Source organism: Asparagus officinalis, chromosome 3 (genome assembly GCF_001876935.1).
Source record: "Asparagus officinalis chromosome 3, Aspof.V1, whole genome shotgun sequence".
NCBI lineage: Eukaryota > Viridiplantae > Streptophyta > Magnoliopsida > Asparagales > Asparagaceae > Asparagus > Asparagus officinalis.
The window spans coordinates 22,969,428-22,980,015 of NC_033796.1; positions in this window are offsets into that span (position 1 = coordinate 22,969,428).

The following is a 10,588-nucleotide window of genomic DNA, read 5'->3' on the forward strand; positions in this document are numbered from 1 at the left end:
TTTCGTATTTTCTAAGATCAATTTTTGGTATTTTTAATTATCTCATTATTAGATAGTATGAAAATGTTAATTGGTTGCGTGTTAATGTAATTTTACTGATTTTAGGAGCTAAAGTTCATATCTTTGTTATTTATTAATGCTATTTATATCACTGGAATATTTTTTGGGTTTGATATTGTAGTAATCCATGTTAGTAAAATGTAAATTGTAAATTTTAAATTATAATTTGTAATTTTTTCAGATTTTGACATAATTCGACTTAGATTCTAACGTGATAATGATTTTTTGCATCGTAGATGGATAATGATGGTGATTGTTCCGATGAACAAAGTGTTATAAATATGGTTCAAGGTGCTGCCCTATCCGTTCTAATTATAATAATTACTGTCATAAGAAGAATGCAAGCAAGGCGTAAATCAATTCGTAGTGGTCCAAGTAAGGAAAAAAGAAGACGAGAGAGAGCTAGAATTGAGCACATAAGTCGAATTTATAATGGTTTTAGTGATAGTTGCGTGAATTATATTAGAATGAGAAGTGGTGCTTTTGCAAAACTAGCGAGTATAATGAGGAACAATAACCTGCTAAAAGACTCAAGGAATATAACAGTGGAAGAACAACTTATAATGACTCTAAACATTCTGGATCATAAATCTAAAAATCGCATAGTTAGATCTCATTTTATAAGATCAGGGGAGACAATGAGTAGATATTTCAACAAGGTATTACAAGCAATTATTTGCCTGCGTGGACGGTACATGAGACAAGCCCCCAATGACATTCCCCAAGAGATCATTAACAACCCGCTATACTACCCTTATTTCAAGGTATATCTACACTTTAAGCATATTTAAATGTATAATCAATGTAAGTAAATTTTAATTTAGATGTGTTATACACGTATTATAGGATTGCATTGGAATGATAGATGGGACACACATAGATGCTATGCTTCCGATTAATCTTGTTGCCCGATTTCGAGGCCGCAAAGGTGTTACACAGAATGTGCTTGCAGCTTGCACCCCAAACAAACTGTTCACATATGTTCTAGCAGGTTGGGAGGGGTCTGCAAATGATTATAGGATTCTTCAAGACGCATTGTCTAGACCACAACCACATGGATTGAGAGTCTATGATGGTAATTAATTATAGACTTAACTTAAAACTTATTATTTTTAATATTCAAACTTGACTTAACAATTTTCTTAATAAAATTGTAGGCAAATACTATCTATGTGATGCTGGGTACCCAACCATGCCAGGTTTCATCTCTCCATACCGAGGTGTTCGATATCATTTGAAAGAACATTCGGGTAAAACACCTAAGAATAGAAGAGAATTATTCAATCTAAGACATTCTTCATTGAGGTCTAAGATTGAATCTACATTTGGCACATTGAAGAATCGTTTCAAGATTTTGTGTGCTAAGCCGCATTATCCTTTTCCTATACAAGTAGATATCGTATTGGCATGCACGGTGCTCCATAATTTCATTGCAACTGTGGATCCAAGTGATGAATTACTCAACGATGATGAAATTAATGAAGACATTGATGGTGAAGTGGCTTTCGAGAATGACACTAATTTAGTTGATTTTACTCAAAATCAAACCCAAAGAGAGCAAACTGAATCAAGAAATGAGTGGAAGACTCTTAGGGATGACATTGCTTGGGCGATGTGGGTGGACTACTGTGATATGTATAATCATGGTGTAATCACAGAGACTTGATTTTTATTTGTTCTGTTTATGCTCATATATACAGAGACTTGACTTTTATTATTGTTCTATTTATGCTTATATATGTACTCAATAACTCTATTTCCATTAATGTCGTTCTGCTTTTATTCATGTTGTACTTATTTCATCTAACTTTTTCTATTTAATTAGCAATGGCTGATAATACTTCATTGAGTGGGAGAGATAATCAAAAAGGCAAGGGGGTCGTTCCTTCACCTTCCCAACCATCTCAACCCCCTCAGTCTGTGCATCACGGTGATGGGTATTTTCCATTTCAGCAGTCGTACTTTGTACAACCACCTCAAGCATTCCCGAACATGCCATTCCATGATAGCAGCTACTTTCCAATGCACCATAATATGGGGCCATATTCGAACATGCTCAATTCACCCACTTTGCCTCCACAATTTCACAGTCCTAATCTGAGTGGGGTGCAGCTTTCACACACTAGTGGTAATGGATCAACTCCCGAATCAGGTTCCAAACGGGACCTCATAGAAGAAGGGGTAGAAACATCGCCAAATCCAAAGAAGAAGAGGAAAAACACCACATCCTCCAAAAATGGTGAAGTAGGTGGTTCTCAAGGCAACAAACATTTGTTTTGGGATTCCCGTTATGATGATGAGCTCATTCCATTTCTTGCCGACTTGGTAAGAAAGGGATACAAACCCGACAAAAGCTTTAAGAGAACCGCATTTCATATGGCTTCTCAACACATTAATGAAAAGTTCAACACAGTTTTTAAGTGGGATAATGTCATGCACCGCATCAAAACTCTACGAACACGATTTCGTGATATGGAAACTTGTCGTAATCTTAGTGGTGCTGGATGGGATGATAGTACGAAGACTGTCATTATGGATCCTGAATGTTTGGATAGGTGGATTGAGGTAAATAAAGTCTGGTTAAAGAATATATTTATTTTCCATTTTAAACAATTTTTATAATTAATTAAATTATACTGTTTCAGGACAAGAGCTTTAAGAATGCGAAGCTTAGACAATATGTCAATAAACCATTAAGGCATTATGATGATCTTGCCCTTATCATCGGTGATGATCAAGCCACAGGTCAATTTGCTAATGATGCTTGGAAAAAGTTTAGTCGTAGTGAGACCATAAATCTTGGAGATGAGGCGAACTCACCAATGCATTCTCCCCAATCTACTCAAGTACACATTGTAGATGACGAGCCCTTATCATCGGTGATGATCAAGCCACAGGTCAATTTGCTAATGATGCTTGGAAAAAGTTTAGTCGTAGTGAGACCATAAATCTTGGAGATGAGGCGAACTCACCAATGCATTCTCCCCAATCTACTCAAGTACACATTGTAGATGACGAGGACACTCCTCCACCTAAGGAAGCATCCAAAATATCAAGTTCTAAAGCTAAGTCATCCTCCGTCAAGGTAAAGGCTCATAAGACCAACCTAGATAGTGAGATCATGATAAAGATGGTGGATAAGATAGATGTATTCAGCACAAACATGAAGTGTGTGAATATGCATTGGACCGAGAAGTTATCCACGGTCCTATATGCTCATTCACATGACTTTACTAATGCTAAGTTAGATACATACTATCGTCACCTCTTTATGAATGAGCATGAATCTAGACTATTTATGGGCATATCTTCGGATGGTCAAAAGGAGATGATAGAGGCATTTCTCAACAAAGAGGATTGAAGACATTTAGATCTGGGTGTGTTTGTTAGTTTATGATTCTCACTTAAGCACTTTTGTTGTTTGAAAACTTTTTTAATTATGGTTGAAGACTTTTGTCTGTTTGTGTTCATAGACAATACTTTTTTAAAATGATGTTTAGTTTTGTGGTTATCGAATCATATGACAATGACTAATATTATATTTATATTTTATTAAGTAGTTATTTGCTTTCATTTTTTAATATTATCTTTCATACTGTGAATATTGTGGTGTACTAACCTTTAAATTAAACTTGTGACTGCAGGATATTAATAAGTCACTATACATTTTTTTAAGATGCAAGCAACCTACAATGTGCTGGCATTGTACTGGATGGCTATGAAATAGGGTATTTTGTGTAGTAAGTTTTCATGACACGTGTTTACGTTGGTGACTTTTTTACATATAGGCTATGATTATTGTCATAATATCTGAGATTTGCAACCTGCAATATCTATTGATATTGTACTGGATGGCTAACAATGATGATTTTGACCATATTATGAGCCCTCAGCCCTCAGCCCTATTCATTTTGGTTTGCATCAATTTAGGCTATGATGATTGTCAGATTTTCTGAGATTAGCAACCTACAATATCTATTGATATTGTACTGGATGGCTAACAATGATGATTTTGACCAAATTCTGAGCCTTCATCCATAATTAGTTAAACAGCTATGGTTGGCTTTGTGATGCCTATTGGTGGTGTTGATGCCTGTTAGTGTTGTTGGTGGTATTCATGTGATGCTGGTTTTTTTCTGCTGGCTGTTGGAATTTTTCTGCTGGATTGTTGTTGCCTACTCAGTTCATACAAAATTGGGGTTGTTGTTGACTGGTGTTGATGTCTGGTGTTGATGCCTGTTGGTGTTGGTGGTTTATTTGATGCCTGTTGGTTTATTTGCTGCCTGTTGGTATTCATGTGATGCTGGTTTTTTCTGCTGGCTGTTGGAATTTTTCTGCTGGATTGTTGTTGCCTACTCAGTTCATACAAAATTGGGGTTGTTGTTGACTGGTGTTGATGTCTGGTGTTGATGCCTGTTGGTGTTGGTGGTTTATTTGATGCCTGTTGGTTTATTTGCTGCCTGTTGGTGTTTTTACTGCTGGGTTGTTGTTGCCTACTTGCCTGATGCACGGTTTTTGGCTGCATTCTTAGCTATGGTTGGCTTTGTGATGCCTATTGGTGGTGTTGATGCCTGTTAGTGTTGTTGGTGGTATTCATGCCTGTTGGTGGTATTCATGCCTGTTAGTGTTGTTGGTGGTATTCATGCCTGTTGGTGGTATTCATGCCTGTTGGTGGTGTTGATGCCTGTTAGTGTTGTAGGTGGTATTCATGCCTGTTGGTGGTATTCATGCCTGTTAGTGTTGTTGGTGGTATTCATGCCTGTTGGTGGTATTCATGCCTGTTGGTGGTGTTGATGCCTGTTAGTGTTGTAGGTGGTATTCATGCCTGTTGGTGGTATTCATGCCTGTTAGTGTTGTTGGTGGTATTCATGCCTGTTAGTGTTGTTGGTGGTATTCATGCCTGTTGGTTTTTTTCTGCTGGCTGTTGGAATTTTTCTGCTGGATTGTTGTTGCCTACTCAGTTCATACAAAATTGGGGCTGTTGTTGACTGGTGTTGATGTCTGGTGTTGATGCCTGTTGGTGTTGGTGGTTTATTTGCTGCCTGTTGGTTTATTTGCTGCCTGTTGGTTTTTTTACTGCTGGGTTGTTGTTGCCTACTTGCCTGATGCACGGTTTTTGGCTGCATTCTTGAGTTTTGCTGATGCACGGTTGATGCCTGTTAGTTGCCTGTTGGTTTTTTTACTGCTGGGTTGTTGTTGCCTACTTGCCTGATGCACGGTTTTTGGCTGCATTCTTGAGTTTTGCTGATGCACGGTTGATGCCTGTTAGTTTTGCCTGATGCACGGTTTTACTGCTGGGTTGTTGTTGCCTACTTGCCTGGTGTTGAGGTCTGGTGTTGATGCCTGTTGGTGTTGGTGGTTTATTTGATGCCTGTTGGTTTTGCTGATGCATGTTGGTTTTTTTACTGCTGGGTTGTTGTTACATATGATGTTATTTCACTTACATATGATGTTATTTCACTTGCTTATAATAACACATTGGAGGTGATGTTATTTTTGTTACATATGATGTTATTTAACTTGCTTATAATAACACGTGGGAAATGTATTTACTTTAGGCTATGATGATTGTCAGAATTTCTGAGATTAGCAACCTGCAATATCTCTTGATATTGCACTGGATGGCTAACAATGATGATATTGACTAGATTCTGAGCCCATTTAACTAATTTTCTAAGTGAGTTTAGCAACTAGGAAATTTTATACGTTTCCTATTCATTGTTGGTGCGAGATGGTGTTTCCTGGTTCATTTTGTGTGACTGTTTGGTGTATAATCTATTTACATTTTTTCTTAGGTGGTTTAAGTTTTCCTGGTTGGTGTATCATTTTCATTGTTGGGTTTTTGGTTGCTTTTTGTGCTTGTTTGGAGGATGCTGGTGGGTGTATCTTGTGAACCTGTTGTGGTTTGATTTGCTGATTGTGAGTTTGGTTTTATATTGCTGGTTGTGAGCTTGGTTGTGGAGCCTGGTTGTGAGCCTGTTCAGATTTTTTGTTTGGAGGATGCATTTCTCTGTTTTGTATAGGTATGGAGATCCCTTTTGCTTTCCTTTCTTGGATTTCTTCCTTATTAAAATTATGAAATTCATGACAACTTTAAAGAAGCAGTCCTTTCATGCACCAGTTAGCTCCTTCGTTCAGATTTCAGGTACCAAAGCAGAACCTCTCTTCCCCTTTTAATTTTGATTCATTTTCATGAGGTAATTATTAATATGTCATCATATATTTTTTTGCGCATTAAATCAGGTGAACTTTAAATCCTTTTACCACTTTCAAGTAACAAATAATATTACTCAAGCAAAGTTGCATGGATGAATTTGAACAAGGGTGTGCTGGTAACATCTCCTTTAGCATGTCTGTAACATTTTATACACATGAATATTTTACATTAAAATTTATCTTTCTGATACATATATTACCTTTACCTGTCTGGATGGTTATATACATTGTGCACTCAACCAACTTTCTTAATAACTTCATTGCTTCTTGACTACCATAGTGGTATCATTTTTTAGAAAATCCATCCCCGCAGGTTCACTATTGCACTGAACTTTTGACATATGGAATGACTTGTAATTGTAATCCAATTATGGTTTTTTTTCTCTCAGCTTATTTGTTGCCTGATGGTGTTGGTGTTGATGCCCGTTGGTATTGTTGCCTGATGGTGTTGGTGGTCTTGATGCGTGTTGCCTGATGGTGTTGGTGTTGATGCCCGTTGGTGGTGTTGGTGTTGATACCTGTTCGTGGTCTTGATGTTTTTCCCGTGAGCCTGTTGGTGGTCTTGATGCATGTTGCCTGATGGTGTTGATGTTGATGCTTGTTGGTGGTCTTGTTGTTGTTGCCTCATGCCTGTTAAAGGTCTTCATGCATGTTGCCTGATGGTGTTGATGCATTTTTGTGGTGTTGGCTGGGCACGTTGTTGCCTGTTGGTGGTATGCTGGGTACTTTGGTTGTGAGCCTGCTTGTTGCCTGTCGGTGTTATATACTTATGCTTGGCTATTTAGGTTGTTTATATGTTTTTATAGGTTTCAACAGTTTTTTTGGAGAATTCATACAACTTAACTACATAAATTTATGAATAATCAGGTTACTACATGTCAAATTATAATTTTTTTGAGATATTATTATTTGTTCATGTTACAGTCGAACTTTTATATAATTAAGATTACATCACATAACGAGCACAAATGTTGTATAATATAGTGGGGGTAATCTTACCATGGTTACCATAAACACTTTTCACTACAAACATCAAAACCAACCAAACACAAGAAAAGTGGGAAATGTATTATCAACAAAAGTTTTCCTTTTTTTTCCATGCGAACCAAACACAAGAAAAATAAATACATTGGTTTCCCATCATTTTTTTGTGCGAACCAAAGCAAAACAATCAATTTCTTGGAAAAGTTTGGAAAACTCAAAACTTGTGTTTTTGTATATGGAAATGCATTTCCCTATATCTAGGAAACGAACCAAACAGCCCCTAAGAGGAATAGTTAACCTGTGATTTGACGGGATAAATGGGTTGTTGACGTCACGTGCGGGTTTGTTAACCTATCATTTTTTTCTGTTTGGCAGGCTAATGGAGGGTTAAACCTCCTTGACCCCTTATTTATCCTCTTGCCAAATGCAGCCTTAGGGTTTTAGGGGTTCAGGTTTTGGTTTTGGGGATCGGGCGGGTAAACGGGTAAATAAACACCGTCCGTTTACTGTCCATTTAGTATACTTTGAAATGAATATGTCCGATTAGACCCATTTAACTAAATGAGTGGGTTTTGAAAGAGCAAACTGATAGGCGGACTGGGTGGGTAAATGTGTATGGACAAAAATTGCCTTCCCTACTCCATGTGGAGGTGTCTTAACTTAATGTTGTGTGGATTAGGGGTGTGCAACGGTCGGTTCGGTTCGGTTTTTTTCAAAATTTGAACAACCGAACCGAACCGTCTATAATTCAAAACCGAACCGAATTGTTGCAAGTCGGTTCGGTTCGGTTTGTTCGGTTCAAACTTCATCAAACTTCTTATCAAACAACAAATTGTGTTAAAGAAAAAAATGTATCAACAAAGTAGGAGATTATGAAGCATTACACACTGATATAATGATATTATTTTCGACCCATAATGATTCAGAAAATTAGTTTAGGGTTTGAGTTTTTGACTCTTTGGGGACGTGTCGGGTAGGGTTTGAGATCAGAATGGGTAGTATTGCACTATATTCGGTCGGTTCGGGTCGGTTCGGGTTGAAAAGTTTTCAAACCGACCCGAACTGTCCTACTCATAAAACCGATTTTTTCGAGTCGGTTCGGATCGGTTCGGTCGGTTTTTTCGGTTTGGACCGAACCATGCTCAGCCCTAGTGTGGATACACAATGCAAGCCGTTTTTGGTATACTTTTGTCCGGTAAAAGATTCTACGTACTCCAAAGGTACTTTAAAATCAGGAATCTTGTATGAATTTTTCTGCTGTTGGTCAGCTTCGTAGCACGTGTCCTACCTCATTTTGTAGTTGCTGCAAGTTGTTAATTTAAATAAGAACTTTTTATATGAATTACAAGGACCTGACCCTTTGTTGTTGTCAATCTCTTCCTATCTTTCCATGTTTAGCAAGTTCTTCCGGTCGAGATGCTTGTTTTGATCTCTTTATGTATGCATTGATGATATGAATAGGCCTTGGTTGCTTCTGGTTATCAGTGAAATACGACCCCACTCTTATTTATAGTTGTTATACATTGTGGATGGAATTCAAAGATATTTGAATCCTTGTACTAATTTGAGGAGTATCCTGACGTTGGCTACATTGGTTTAATTGTAAGCCATGAGCCCCTATCAAGTTTTCTTCTACTCTTTTTTTGCCATGAGCCCGTATCATGTTTTCTCGTGCTCTTTTTTTTGTTAGATCTACGCGGATGAACTAATCTGAAAAGAGGCACTGCCAATCTTTTGTCTAATTTTTCGCTAATATCAACTTTATTAAAAGTGTCCGAGTTAAGCAAAAGGCTTGTTTCGTGAGAATTAAAGTTCTTCAAAAATTGATCCACCCTGGCCCACAGCTGGAGGTTTCAGTATGGCTCCCACGGTCCTAGCGGTCCTTGCTTCTGGTTGGGTTAGGGCCTGTTTGGTTATTTCCTAAAAAACCAAAAAATAGAAATGAAAACCAAGAAATCTCAAAAAGTACAATTTCACACATTTCCATCCCTAAAACCCACCCACAACATCTAATAAAATATTATTTTTATCCAACAACTCATCCACCACATCTAATAAAATATTATTTTCATCCAACAACTCATCCATCACATCCACCACATCCAATAAAATATTATTTTCATCCACAACATCACCCAACTCATCTCATCTCATATTTAAAAATCACTCACATCATCCAATAAGATTGTGATAACTCATCTCATCTCATTAACATTTCATTTCTTTGTTTTCCTCCCAAAAAGATAGGAAAACAATTTCCTTAAGGGACTGTTTGTTGTATGTTTTTACCATGTAAAATGATGGAAAGTGTAAAAAAGTGGGTCTCAATGTCAGCTTTCATCATTTTACATTGTTTGTTTAAATTCTCTTTTACATGAAAAGCTTACACCTTTTGATGAGGTGTCACCGAAAGCAAAATCACTAAAATTAGGAGTGGTTTTGTTGGAAAGCTTACACAATGTCATAAATGTGTCCAAAAAAAAAATTAAAAAGTCAAAACCTTGTAGAAAGTGGTGAGGTGTATAACCACTTTCCATTTTGTGTCATAAATACTCTAGTTTACATTATACTATCCAAACAATGTAATACTATTATTTTAGGATTCACAAAGATTCCTAACCAAACAATGTAAACACTCGAATGAAAAGTGATGAGGTGGATAACCACTTTCTATTTTGTGTCATAAATACTCTAGTTTCCTAAAGGCATCCAAACAGCCCCTAAGTGTGGGTCACATCATCCAATAATATAATGACAACTCATCTCATCTCATCTATTTTCTTATTTTTAAGAAATAATCAAACAAAAGAAAACAACCTAATACAAGAAATATGTTTCTTATAATTCATTTTCTTATTTTTTCCGCCAACCAAACAACATCAAAACAAGTTTTCTTAAAAAATCACTCACATCATCCTATAATAAGGTGACAACTCATCTCATCTCATCTCTATTTCTTTGATTTCCTTCTTTTTTTAGCCAACCAAACAATCCCAAAACCTATTTTTCTTAGAAATAGGTTTCCTTTTCTTTGATTTGCCTCTTTTTTTAGGCAAACAAACAGCCCCTTATAAAAAAAAGTTAAGCGGAAGACTTACCAATTACCATGTTTTGTGATAATTCAAGTCATTTGTTTGCACGTGATTTTCACGTGAAAAAGAAGTTAAATCAGGGGTTATTTTAGGAAGGTTAAGTGACATTATTAAAGCGGGAGGGTTACTTCATAATGAGCCAAACTCAAAAGGGGTTTTGTGAGATGAGCCCAGCTGCTCGATAATTGACGAACCCCTGCAGGCTCCCTGCATTCCTCCCAATACGCGTCATGTCA